The 15,433-nt window shown below is 33.8% G+C and overlaps 1 pseudogene; it reads right to left on the reverse strand.

The window, feature by feature from the left end:
* Nucleotides 1–13,346: 13,346 nt before the first annotated feature.
* Nucleotides 13,347–14,057, reverse strand: LOC138898337 (uncharacterized mitochondrial protein AtMg00810-like; annotated as a pseudogene).
* Between the last annotated feature and the right edge of the window lie 1,376 nt (nt 14,058–15,433).

Genomic DNA, 15,433 nt, shown 5'->3' on the forward strand with positions numbered 1-15,433 from the left:
GAGTAGCACTATTTATGATAACTTTGATTTTCCTCATATTTGGTGAGAGAGATAATTGTTTTCAGCTTCAATAAAAGTCTAAGAAATTTATAATTTAATTGGTACCTATATAAGGGCTCTGGCATTCATTTGTTACCCAATATGTATAATTGTGTGATAAAAATTTATTCCCATTCGATGTTTACACCAAATTAATTATTAATTAATAATATTATGTGTCTTTCATATACATATTTATTACTTAACCATGCTAATTAATATATTTATCAATTTAATTTTTAATAGTTCAGGATAAATTAAACACTGGGTGGGGGCAAATGTTTACCCAACTGCATTTGGAATTCCACATCTTAAAGAAGATGCAAATTACTTCAAAATGACATACTAGGGCCTTTTATATTGCACAATTAATTTTGAATGCTAAAAACTAACATAAAATTACAAATTTTTATTGAAACAAATTTCATGAAAAAATATTACTAATTAATTTTCATTGTGTTATCCAAAAAGAAATTAGCCTATATTTTTTAGGGAAAAAAAGAGTAGATTCTGTCAATACATTTGTGATTGTGTACCCAACTCAGTGAACCAATTAGTCTAATCTTGTGGTTAAATTGCAAGCATATTAATTTTTGTTTTAAAAATAATTATCATAATATTATTTATTTGAGTGTCGTCTAGTTATCAATAAAATGAGAAGAAAATCATGAGGTCTCATATTTAAATCCAAGTCGGGGCAAAAAATAGTTGGCGATTCTTTCGTACAAGTCTAAGCATTGTTGGACAGAATCACTTGGTATGGTGGTACCTGTGCTACTGAAAGATACCAAATACTCGGAAAAATAATAAAGATGCACACAATTTCGCTCAAACACCAAAAAGACAACCCGGTGCACGAAATATATCTTGCATTCTTGCAGAGTCCGAGGAAGGGCCACATCCCAAAAGAGTATGATGTAGGCAACATACCCTAATACAAACGTCAATTGCTAATTTCACGGCTCGAACCCGTCACATATAGGTCATGCGGAGACAACTTTATCGTTGTTCTAACTTTACACCGAAACAACTTTATCGTTTTTAGAACACCGCTATCGTTAAAAAGAAAAAGTTTCAACTATGGAAATGAATAATACTCCTATTGTAAAAAAATTCTACGTTTATTGGTGGCCCAATAAGTTTAAGGCCCATAATTAATATTTAATTAATGAGCAAATCTCATCCGTCTGATTGGTTACTTGATGGACGTACCGGATTAAGTGAGAACCTCTATAAATTGGTCCTCTCTCCACCCATTAGGGTTATCGTATTTTATTTTTCTCTTCCATCACTAAAGTCGGCGGTAACGAAAGCTAGAGCAAGGGGAGAGAAAGTAATTTGAATTAACGCTTCCGCTTCACGATGATGGCTTACGATTCAGGTATGTTTTCTATATGATTTTGTGTAAGATTATCATGTTCAAGATCCTGGTATGCAATTAAAATTTATGCTCACATGTGGTATCAGAGTCTGGATTGTTTGAACTGATAATTTTCATCAAAGAAGTTTTATATATTTTGATTATGTCAGCGTTATGATGCTGCTTTATAAAATCAGAACTTCACATATTTTTAAATAATTTAATTGTGCGTGTGAAGTCTTCTGTTTATAGATAAAATATTACGATGGATATAAACTCTAGTGACTTTCTGTTTGATTTGTCGATTTCAGTTTTGGATGGTGGAAGTTACATCCCTAATTATTGATTATGAATTCATTGATTTTATCCGCTAAATTCATCTCTGTTTTTAACTCTTAAAAGTAGCATGAGAATTCTTACGCCTCCGCTTCAGATTATTTGATGTTAAAATAATAAAAGTATATTGAAGATAGAAAACGGCAGCTTTGGGGTTTTGATCAAAAATACCATGATAATTGGATTATGGCCCACTAAATATAAAATATAATAGGTAATAATGAGATACTTTATGTAGCAGTTTATCTAATCCTTGCCTTTTAACAATTGTTTGATATAAAGTTTGGCTCGTTATTGTTTCTGTTTGAGAGGTAGAAGTCAATATTTAAGTAATATGTTGTGGACTATTGGTTGATAAAGCCATTCATTGTTTATTTTATGTATGTAATTATTGATTATATAGTTTGTTAGTCATCAAAGTGACCAAACTGGATTATTTAAAGTATTCACATGCATAAAATCTTATAATCTCTATTTTGTGTGTGCACTTATGTTATATAGTTAAAGTGGCCAAACTAGTTTGTTTATGAAAATATGCATACATAAAATTATAATTTATCCATAAAATTAATTAAATGCCTATAATTAAAAATTAGTGGATAAATTAATTCTCACTATTGCTATAACTTAAGGATTTACCCAGAGGTGAATTAATTATTCTATGAATAGTGAATATAATGAGGTAAATTAATATTCTTAGTCAAATATATATTGTCTGTCCAAAGATGGCATATATATATTTGGTTAAAAATATTTAATTACCTATTAAAGACTAAATGATATTTAAATTATGATAGTGTGTCGTAGTATTTACCCAAAGGAGAATTGCGATATGCTTTAACTGTTTTGTTGAATCCATATTGATTTGTGAGCATGTATTATCTATTTTGCAGCTATTCCTTTTAATTCGCTTGCTTCGTCTGTTACTGTGTTCAACGGATTGAACTTCTCTGAATGGCGTGAACAAGTCCAGTTCCACTTAGGTGTGATGGATCTTGACTTGGCTCTGCTGAATGATAAGTCCACTGCCATTACTGATTCGAGCAGTGCGGATAAGAAGTCTTTCCATAAAGCATGAGAACGCTCTAACAGGCTAAGCCTTATGTTTATACGAATGAATATTGCCAACAACATTAAGAGTACTATTCCACAAACAGAAAGTGCCAGGGAATACCTGAAGTTTGTGGAAGAACGTTTTCGTTCTGCAGATAAGTCTCTCGCTGGTACACTAATGGCTGAACTCACGACCATGAAGTTTGATGGGTCGCGTAGTATGCAAAACTATATCATCGAGATGACTAACATTGCATCAAGGCTTCAGACCTTGGGGATGAAAGTGGATGATTCCTTCTTGGCTCAGTTTATTCTGAACTCGTTGCCTCCTGAGTATGGGCCTTTTCAAATTAACTATAACACTATTAAGGATAAGTGGAATGTTAATGAATTGTCCAGTATGCTTACTCAGGAGGAGTCAAGACTTAAGAAACAAGGGAGTCATTCAATTAACCTCATGGGTCAAGGAGTTGATAAATGACTTAAAGTGAAGCCCAACAAGTTCAAGAAGAAGAAAGCACTTGCTAAAGCTCCACATGATGCTAAGAAGGAACATAAGGTAGATACGTGTCATTTCTGTAACAAGGAAGGACACTATCAGAAAGATTGTCTGAAACGTAAAGCTTGATTCGAAAAGAAAGGTACAATGAGTGTTTTTGTATGTTTCGAATCAAATTTAATAGAAGTTCCAAAAAATACTTGGTGGCTTGATTCTGGTGCAACTGCTCATGTACCTACTACGTTACAGGGATCCTTTATGATCCAAACTACAAATCCAAATAAGGATTTCTTGTTCATGGGAAATCGTATAAAGGCTCCAATTGAAGGCATATGCACTTATCGTTTGATCATGGAGACTGGACGTCACCTTGATCTATTACAGACTCTTTATGTACATTCAGTTTCTAGAAATTTGATTTCTCTTTCAAGATTTGATGTTTCTGGATTTGATTTAAAGTTTGAAAATGGATGTTTCAATTTATATAAGAATACTGTTTTTATGGTTCTGGTTTTCTTAGTGATGGTTTATATAAATTGAAACTCGATATTGATTTTTCTGAATCCCTTCTTACTGTTCAACATAATGTTGGAATTAAACGTAGTTCACTAGATGAAAGTTCTGCTTATTTGTGGCATAGACGTTTGGGTCATATATCCAAAGAAAGATCAGAAAGATTAGTAAAGAATGAGATTCTTCTGATTCTAAATTTGACTGATCTTACTATATGTTTGGATTGCATTAAGGGAAAGCAAACCAAGCAAAATAAGAAAGGTTCCACAAGAAGCACCCGACTTCTTGAAATTATACACACCGATATTTGTGGATCCTTTGATGTTCCATCTTTTGGTGGAGAGATATATTTTATCACTTTTATCGATGATTTTTCATGTTATGGATACATCTATTTGCTGAAAAAAAATCTCAAGCAACAGATGCTCCCAAAGTGTTTGTTAATGAGATTGAAAGGCAATTAGATAAAAAGGTAAAGATTATTAGGTCAGATAGATGTGGCGAATATTATAAAAAATATAATAAATCGGGATAATATCCAGGTCCATTTGCAAAGTTCCTCGAGGAACATGGCATATGTGCACAGTATACTATGCCGGGAACACCTCAATAAAATGATGTTGCAGAAAGGCGTAATCGAATACTTATGGATATGGTTAGGAGCATGATAAGTAATTCCTCATTACCCAAATCATTGTGGATGTATGCTCTTAAAAATGCTGTATATTTATTAAACAGGGTTTCTAATAAGGCAGTTCCAAAGACCCCTTTTGAACTGTGGATAGGAAGGAAACCTAGTTTAAGGCACCTGCATGTTTGGGGTTGCCCAGCGGAAGTTAGAGTTTATAATCCACAAGAAAAGAAATTAGATTCTCGAACAGTAAGTGGTTACTTTATTGGTTACCCAGAGAAATCTAAAGGGTATGTGTTTTACTGTTCAAACCATAATTCGAGAATTGTTGAAACCGGTAATGCAAGATTCATTGAGAATGGTAAAGTTAGTAGAAGTGTTGAAAAGCAAAGTGTGGAAATAAAAGAGGTGAGGGTCAATATTCTATTACCCACGAATGTGCCTACTTTCACACAAATACCAAATATTGTTCAAGTTGTTGAAAAACACTTTGATAATACCGAGCAACATTTGGATGAAACACTTTATGAAGAAACTAACTTACAAATATATGACACAAATGAACCACAAGAAATGCCATTAATAAAATCTCAAAGAGTTAGAAAATCGGCTATTTCGGATGATTACGTGGTTTATTTGCAAGAGTCAGATTTTAACATTGGTCTTAATAAGGATCCGATTTCATTTTCACAAGTCATAGAAAGTAATGAGTCTGACAAATGAATTGATGCCGGGAAGGAAGAGCTAAAATCCATGGAATACAATAAAGTTTGAGATCTCGTTGAATTGCCAGAAAGTTCTAAAAGAATCGGGTGTAGATGGGTCTTTAAGACCAAATATGATTCAAATGAAAATATTGAACGATACAAAGCCAGACTTATTTCCAAGGGTTATACTCAGAAAGGAGGCATTGATTATAAATAGACCTTTTCACCGGTCTCAAAGAAAGACTCGTTAAGAATTATTATGGCGTTGGTGGCTCATTATGATTTAGAGTTACACCAAATGGATGTGAAAACTGCCTTTCTTAATGGAGACCTCGAGGGGGAAGTTTATATGGACCAACCATAGGGTTTCGAAACTAAAGAAAAAAGTCAAATGGTGTGTAAACTGAAGAAATCAATATATGGACTTAAACAAGCCTCACGACAATGGTATATAAAGTTTAATGATACCATAACATCTTTTGGATTTGTGAAAAATACCGTTGATCGATGTATATACCAAAAGATCAGTGGGAGCAAGTTTATATTTTTAGTCCTATATGTTGATGATATTCTAATTACTGCTAATAATTTAGTCATATTGCGTGAGACTAAAGATTTTCTCTCTAAGAATTTTGAAATAAAAGATATGGGTGAGGCATCTTATGTGATAGGAATAGAAATATTCCATTATAGATCATAAGGATTATTAGTATTGTCACAAAAAGGTTATATCAAAAGAGTTCTAGAGAGATTTAACATGAATAACTGTTCAGCAGGAATTGTTCCAATTCAAAAAGGGGACAAATTTAGTCTCATGCAATTCTCTAAGAATGATGTAGAACGAAAGAAAATGGAATCAATTCCTTACTCTTCTATTATTGGTAGTCTGATGTATGCTCAGACTTGCACAAGACCAGATATTAATTTTACGGTCGGGATGCTGGGAAGATACCAGAGTAACCCAGGAATTGATCACTGAAAAGCTGCAAAGAAAGTTTTGAGGTACCTGAAAGGAACGAAGGATTACATGCTCATGTATAGGAGATCCAAGCATTTGAAAGTTGTTGGATACTCAGATTCAGATTTCGCTGGATGTATTGACACTAGAAAGTCCACGTTTGGTTATTTGTTCCAATTAGCTGAATGGGCAATATCGTGGAAGAGTGCCAAACAGTCTGTCATTGCTACATCCACGATGAAAGCAGAATTCGTGGCATGTTTTGAAGCCACAATTCATGCATTATGGCTGCGAAACTTTATTTTAGGACTTGGGGTTGTCGACGCCATTACCAAGCCGCTGAAAATTCACTGTGATAAATCTGCAATAATATTCTTCTCCAATAATGATAAGTACTCCAAAGGTGCCAAACATATGAAATTAAAGTACTTTACCGTCAAGGAGGAAGTTCAGAAACAAAGAGTGTCACTTGAGCATATTAGAACTGATCTCATGATTGCAGATCCATTAACGAAAGGTTTACGGCCAAAGATATTTAAAGAACATGTACATAGAATGGGTCTTGGTTGTATTTATGATTGATGTATTTATGATGTTTTGACACTCTGAGCCCATTTATATGTTTATGATATACATTAATGATTCATGTTTCTCATAATGGTGTACACATTATTGTTTTGAGATGTTACATGATAAGTCTCAATTAGACATTATTGTGGACCATAATATTTTATAGCTTATGGACCTGGTACGATGAGCTGCTAATGTTGTAGTATATGGAAGGGAGTATGTAGACAAATTATATATAACCGCCATAACTCACATTTAGTAGTTTATCGTGTTATAGAATTTATGATGGAGATTATAGAAGAGATTTGTTTATGCGCAACTAATGTTTATATGATTAAATATTAATGCTATATGATTATTGGGCCAAGTGGGAGAATATAAGATTTTTTTACATGTTTAAGGCCCAAAATTAATATTTAATTAATGAACAAATCTCATCCGTCCGATCGGTTACTTGATGGACGTACCGGATTAAGTGAGAATCTCTATAAATTGGTCCTCACCCCACCCATTAGGGTTACCGTATTTTATTTTTCTCTCTTCCATCACTAAAGTCGGCGGTAACGAAAGCTAGGGCAATGGGCGAAAAACTAATTTGAATTACCGCTTCCGCTTCACGATGATGACTTATGATTCAGATATATTTTCTGTACAATTTTGTATAAAATTATCATGTTTAAGATCCTGATATGCAATTAAAGTTTATGCTCACACCTATATAAAAATAAATGCTGGATCTGACTCCTACAAAAGCATGAGTTTGTTGAAAGCATATTATTAATTTGTCTCCACTTATGTTTTAAAAAAAAGATGCTTGTAACAATGGAGTCATTTGCACAAGAATCAACAATATAAATTCATAAAGAAACCTTTTTAAATTGCTTGTCAAATTCTTTTACCAAATTAATAATTGTGACGTATATTATTTTAATCAATATAATTAATTTGAATATTCAGGTATTAACATCTCTTGTCACTTAGATTCTATCGACAATGGTTGATTAAATGCTTCAAATTAAATAATAGTCCATAATATAAAATCCACTGTCAGTGACTTTATATCGACACCTTCTGGACCCTTATATTAGTCTCTCTCTCTTTTTTTTTTTTTTTTTTTTGGTTTTCCACTTAGTTTTTTATATACTTTAGGATCTCGACTAATTTTGATTCGCGCCTTGTAAGTTTTATTTTAGGGAAAAACGCTCCCTCTTAGGATTTTCTTTTTTTCATTATCAAGGTGCAAAATCAAAACCTCTAATTAAGGGTAAAGTAATCTTATTCATCCCATCATAAATCTTCGTCCATATATTTATCTATGAAAACTGGCATTTGGTTTGAAATTCTGAAAAAATGTTTTGCAAAAACATTTCACTTTCTTTTTGCAAAAAATGTTTTTTAACTAAATGTCAAAGGAAAAACTTCTCCAAAATAGTTTGTAACTTGGAAAACGTTTTTCTTCTTCTTGGGTTCGGGTAATTTCGAAATTCTGAAAAAATGTTTTTGCAAAACATTTCACTTTCTTTTTACAAGAAATGTGTTTAACTAAACGTCAAAGAAAAAATTCTCCAAAATAGTTTGTAACTTGGAAATCTTTTTTCTTCTTCTTGGGTTTGCATAAATAACAATTTTTATGTTCCCTCCTGTTTATATTATTCGTATTTTAAAATTTTGCAGACACACTATAAAACATTTAATAGCCTAAATTAGACTAATTCTCTATATTCCTTATCTCTTCTAAAACTTTAACTTAACTAATAATGGGCTAATTAAAACAGTAAGAGTGATCTAGAAAAAAATAAAAGATTTTCTATTTTTCAAAAGTTTTTTAACAAATTCAATTTGCAGAACGATTAGTGTTTGGTAGCCAATGTAACAACTTTTTTTTTAATTGCTCTTGAAAATTTAGAACCAAAAATCCAACTTAAAGACTTTGTTTGTTTTTCTTTTTTTAGTTTTCATTTGGTGTATTGTCACCCGATTTTGTTGACTTAGGTTAAGATGCTTAACCACATAATTAGATTGTGATTAATATAATAGTCACAGGCATGTGACAACACTTTCTGTTGGATAATAACAATGCATTTTAATTGCCCAACCACGACGAATCTGCTTATTTGTCCGCTTGTTTATGCTTCCCAAAAAGGAGACTCAACAAAATAAATACTCCATCCGTTTCAATTTTGACGAAGTTGTTTGACTCGATACGGAGTTTTAAAAAAAAAAAATTTTAAAATTTATGGTCTTAAAAGCTTAAGGGTAAAAGCTTTGTGGGGTCATAATATTTTTGTGGTTATAAAAGTTTCTCATTAAGGATAAATGAAGAGTTTAAAGTTGAATTATTTTTAAATTTAGAAATGTGCCATTTATTTTGGAACAAACTAAAAAAGAAAGTACCTCATCTAATTTGAAACGGAGGGAATAAATAAATAAATAAATAAAAGAACAAAAATAATAAAGAGGAAAATGACAGTAATCTTGATGCATATGTGGTAGTACCTTATAAAACTGAAAAAGATACATGAAATTAGACCGTTGGATCCTCTTAATTATATATATATATATATATATATATTATTTTTTTATTTTTTATTTTTTTTAAAAAAATTTCACTCTGTCTGATATTTGATTTAAAATTCGGCTAATCTGAATTTGTATTTGAAAAATCTCACTTTAAAAGATACAAGTGTTTTCTAGCAAGAAGCGACTCAATATCTAAGACTCGACTAGTGGCGAAGCCACATGGTCACAAGCTGACCACCCTTCGTCGAAAAATTACACTGTGTATATAGATAAAATATTACGTTTTAGAGGTATACAACACATATTTAACACCCTTTGTCGGGAATCTTTTTCCACTTCTTTCAAATTTGAATATCTTTAGAAAAAATTCTAGTTTCGCCACTGGACTCGACCCTCTTGTTAAGGACTAAGCTCATATATTTGAACTGTGCTCACTTGCTTAAATATAACTGCTGGTCTTTTTGTTACTGTGACCAATTAATTTGACATTTTACCATATTAAACTAATTCCTGAAAATCATATTATTGAAAACAAGAGAAATCCCCTTTTATATAATTAGTCGGAAAATCGTTACTATTTGATTCAGGCACATATTTCATATAGATATTTTAATAAATCATCAATGTCCGAAAGTCAATAATAAATATGAATTTGGCGTTTTGATTGACTACAAAGGTATTAGTTGTATAATAATTTATTTAAATTTTCTAAAAAATGAAAAATGATGGAAGGTGCGGTCCGAAAGTCAACCATTTTCATAGGTATTCTAATCAAGAACACTATTTCTTTTTAATTTTCTTTTTTTCTTCTTCTTTTTTTTATTGGGAAAATCAGTAGCCTATAATTTGCAAAAACCTTCCTAGTAAGCTAAGTGAATGATGGAAATATTCTTTATTCAGTCGAAAAGATCAAAGCAGAGTTATCAATTCAACCTAAAAGTACAAGAGGGGTGAATTGCTTATTTTTATATTTTAATCGCTACTAGTTGACTAGTTTTCTAATTAGTCGACTAGATGTAATAACGAGATAATATGAAGAGCAGAAATTAAGATACAGAAATAAAGTGCAGGAATTAAAAATACCGAAATTTTTATACTGGTTCGGATTTAATGTGAATCCTAGTCCAGTCCCCTTGGGTTGCAAGGGAGTTCTCTTTCAGTGAATGAGTTTCTAGAGTACAATCGTGAATGGTGTGATTTACATCAATGGCTCAGTTTCTATGTCACTTGTTTCTTTTTGATACAATGCCTCGCTAGTATTTTTCTCTCTTTCTTCTCTAACTTGTTACACAACAGATCTAATAGAGCTACAATGCTTGTTTGCAGTAGAACAAAGAGAGGGTATTTGGTTCAATCAAAGTATATTTTTCTAAGGCTTAAGGATGTGTATAAATACTTTGTAAGAGGCCGTTGCTGAAGAGATTTGCCAACCCAAGAGATTTGATCCTTGGAAAGAAATTGATTATTTCCAAGAATAAGGTTATTTGCCGTTGCTCTTCCTTGATAAAAGGACTTTAATAGCTTTCCTTCTACAGGTCTTGATAGCGCCGGATTTACTTCTTGATTTTTGGTCCTTCTAGTAATAGCAACTTGATTGATCATCTTGCAAGATCTTCGATACTTCTTTTCCTCTTCAATTATTCTCGGATTGATTTCCTTGTCTTTGATTAATTCCTTAAATCTTGGATGTTTTTCTTGAGTTCCTTTAATTGATTCCTCCAATTTTGGATACTTTCCTTGAGTCCCTATACCAAGAGAAATTATATTATTTCATCATTAAAACTAAAACCTAACAATCTCCCTCTTTTTGACGATGACAAAATAATATATGTAAACATCAGTTGACTTCCCTGTATTTTACTCCCCCTCAATGAGTGTGGTTGACTTTGCTGTTGAGACTACTTCCTTTAGTTGACTTCTTCTGCAGGATCTATGACTCCCCCTCAAGAGGTGACGCGTGTACCTCTAGTCTACTTCCCTGTATGTACCTGCACGACTATATATATATATCCCTTCTCCCCCTTTTGGGCATCAGCAAAACAACAGATAACAACATACTATATACTAAATAGGATTTATAGCATGATATGTCTAACAAAACAGTCCAACAACGCAAGAAATATTGTCTAAAACTTCCACATTAGTGACGCAAGAAATAGGTAAGAGTGTTGCAAATCGCCTCCTTCAATTGATCAAAGTTGGCACTAGCTGAGACAATCACTCTATCAAGCATGTTGTGTACCTCCTTGAATGCCTTGACTGCGTTTTTCCTAACTCTGAGAACTGCAACTCTGATCTTTGACACATCAGACCATGTTTCTTTAGAGATCGCATGAATGTCTCCAATAATGGACTGGGTAGCAGCAAGAAGATCTTTGATGGTGGACAACTGATTGTCAATGACAGCAAGTTTCTCAGCAAGGTCAAGGTCACTAGGACTATGATGGGAAACAGAGGGTTTGGACTTTGACTCAGGTTGAACAAGTTTGATCTCACCTTCTTGTTTCTTAACCCATGAGCCCTTCACACACATATACCCCATACTCGCAAATACTCTGGAATTGTAAGATTTTAAAACAAAGATGAAGGGATATTCAAAGATGGAGATATTATGAGCTTTCAGAATGTGAGTGATGGTCATGCCATAGGACAGACTGATGGGATCAACAACACTTTCAATCATAAAATTGATGACTCAGGAGGACAGTTTGATCTTGAGTCTTGTCACAAGACAATAGACAAGAAAAGTATCTCTTTAAGAGAAGGTTGAGAAAGAACCAGTACGAGGAAGCAGCGTAGTTGCAATAATGTGGGTTAGAATACGAGTTTCAAAACTAACATCACTTAGACCTAACTGGTTTGGGAGAGATTCAGATGGACACTCAGCAATACACCATTTTGCTTGATCAAAAGAGATTTCAAAATCATCAGGCCAGTAATTTTTGAAAAGCATGGGAAAATCAGAACACTTACACTGGAAAATTGAGTCAAATATGGCACAATCAAGAACAACGCGCTTCCCTAACACTAAGGATTCCAACTTGTCAGACTTACTAGAGCGAAGATTTGCATAAAATATTTTCACTAGGGATTCATAAACTTTAGGAAGGGGAACAGAAAAGAATTTTGACCAGCCTTGATAGACGAATAGAACTTTTACCTTACAATTTAGGGCTTCCATATTATCAAAGTTGACTACCCTCCCATGAGCAATTGGCTTGTCTTTCAAAGCGATGAAAAAATCCATGTTTGGAGAATCCCAGAAATTTAGGCCAGACTCTAAAGAGCTGGAGAGATCTATTTTCGACTTCTTTGGAGTAAAGGATTCATGGGGTTCTTCCATAGGTCTTTTTCCCAAGACTTTTTCTCCTGAAGTATGAGAATGATCTGAGAGGTCCGCCTGAGAGGAGGCAAAACCTTCTGAATGGTCGGACCCTAGGTCTACTTGTTCTGGAGGCTGAGAATGGGTTTTTGCTCTGGAGCGAGTACTCTTCCTGGTAGAGGCTGAGGGATTTTTGGAGTGTTTGGTCATGGGAAAGCTTTGGTTGAGGAAAGTTTTTGTAGATGGTTTCTAGGCGATAGAGACGATGGAGATTGAGAAGGGGTTTCAGGTATTAAAAGAAGGGTTTCTGACGGTTGAGTACTAAAAAGGAAGGGGTGTTAGTGATCAGACATGATGATTGGTTTTCCTTCTTTGAAATCTGCAACTAATGTGAAAAGAGAGGAAAAGAGAGGGAACTCGGAGGCGCAATTAATGATTAAAAAATGAGCATTAGCCATATAGTAACACATAGGTCCTAATATTAATGATTAATGCAAATAATACCAAGTAATTCTCTTAAAAAGCATACTCTGTCCTCTAGTAAAGGCTTAGTAAAAATATCCGCTAATTGATCAGTAGTTCTAACAAAAGATAGTTCTATATTTTCCTTAAGGACATGATCTCTAATAAAATGATGCTTGATGTCTATATGCTTTACCCTAGAATGATGCACATAATTTTTGGAGAGACATATAACACTAGAGTTATCACAGACAATTGGTATGAGTTTAAAGAATAATTCATAGTCACCCAATTGATGAGATATCCATAGTAATTGTGCACAACATTGTCCAATGGCGATATACTCAGCCTCAGTTGTGGATAATGCGACTGATCCTTACTTTTTACTGTTCCAAGATATCAGTGCCTTTCCAAGTAGTTGGCATGTTCCACTGGTACTTTTTCTGTCTTCCTTATCACCTGCAAGATCAGCATATGAAAAACCTTATAGTTTAAAATTATTAGAGTGTGGATACCACAATCCATGAGAGACAGTTCGAATAAGATATCGAATAATTCTCTTTACTACAGTCAGATGTGATTCTTTAGGAGCTGACTGAAACCTATCACATTTACAGACACTAAACATAATATCCGGTCGACTAGCAGTTAGATAAAGAAGTGAGCCAATCATTCCACGATACTTAGTTTCATCAACAGGACTTCCCTGTTCATCTTTGTCAAGACTGGTTGAAGGACTCATTGGTGTGCCAATAGCTTTGGCATTGCTCATACCGAACTTTTGAATCAACTCCTTTGTATATTTTGTCTAACATATGAACGTTCCTTCTTCGGATTGTTGAATTTGAAGTCCAAGAAAGAACGTTAGCTCCCCCATCATACTCATTTCAAACTCGTTTTGCATAAGATTTGAAAATTTCTTGCACAAAAGAGGATTAGCACTACCAAAAATAATATCATCAACGTAAACTTGAATAATGAGATTACCTTCTGATGATCTTTTAATAAACAGGGTAGTATCTACTTTATCTCTTGTGAATCCGTGATCAATAAGAAATGAGCTAAGTCTTTCGTACCATACTCGTGGAGCTTGTTTCAGTCCATACAATGCTTTGGTCGGTTTATACACATGGTAGGGAAACTTTAAATCTTCAAATCCAGGAGGTTGTTTCACGGATACCTCCTCTTCAATGAAATCATTCAAAAAGGCACTTTTAACATCCACCTGGAACAGCCCGAATCTTTTAAATGATGCATATGCAAGAAGAATTCGTATAGATTCTAGTCGAGTTACTGGAGCGAAGGTTTCGTTATAGTCGACTCCTTCTTGTTGAGAGTATCCTTGAGCAACTAATTTGGCTTTGTTTCTCACAACTTTTCCATCCCCATTCAGCTTATTTCTGAAAACCCACTTTGTTCCAATTACGAGAGCATTTTCAGGCTTGGGCATCAGTTTCCATACTTGATTTTTGTTGAATTGATCTAGCTCTTCTTGCATTGCTTGAAGCCAGCTTGAGTCTTTCAAAAGCTTCCTCTATTTTCTTTGGCTCAATCTGGGAAATCAGTGCTATGTTAGCTTTCTTCTTGAGAGCTCCACTGGTTTTTATTCCTTCGCTTGGATCCCCTATGATGAACTTTTGAGGATATTCCCGTTCGTTTCTCCATTCATTTGGACGAATTGTATGAGTAGTTGACTCCTCTGGAGGTTCTGATTGACTGTTGCTAATCTCATTAGTTGACTCTACCACACTGTCAGGTTTATTAGTCGACTCTTGAGATTTGTTAGTCTCCTGAATTACCTGTGTTTGATCTTCATCACCTGCAATAATTCCTTTCTTGGCCGAAGTGTTATTCTCATAAAGGATAACATGTACTGACTCTTCTACACACAATGTGCGTTTATTATAGACTGATCTACTATTCAATGAATAACCCAGAAAAATACCTTTGTCATTTCTTGGATCGAATTTTACAAGATTGTCCTTACCATTATTATGAATGAAACACTTGCTTCCAAAAGAATGAAAGTAACTTATATTGGGTCGTTTACCTTTTCACAGTTCACATGGAGTCTTCCTCAGGATGGGTCTTATGAGACATCGATTGAGAATGTGACAAGCTGTACTTACTCCTTCTGCCCAGAAGTGATTTGGCAGTGAATATTCTAGTATCATAGTTCTTGCCATATCCTGTAAAGTCCTATTTTTCCTTTCAAAAACTCCATTCTGTTGGGGTGACCTTGGAGCAGAGAAGTTGTGAGTGTATCCTTGATCGTTACAAAAATCTTCAAATGCTCTGCTTTCAAATTCTCCTCCATGATCACTTTGAATAGTTGTAATAAGATATCCCTTTTCTCTTTCGACTTTTTTTACAGAAGATCTCGAAATTTTTCAAAGCTTCATCTTTGTGAGATAGAAAAATTACCCAAGTAAAATGTGAGTAATCATCAACAATAACAAATGC

The sequence above is a fragment of the Nicotiana tomentosiformis genome, chromosome 9 (assembly GCF_000390325.3).
Source record: "Nicotiana tomentosiformis chromosome 9, ASM39032v3, whole genome shotgun sequence".
NCBI classification, from domain to species: domain Eukaryota; kingdom Viridiplantae; phylum Streptophyta; class Magnoliopsida; order Solanales; family Solanaceae; genus Nicotiana; species Nicotiana tomentosiformis.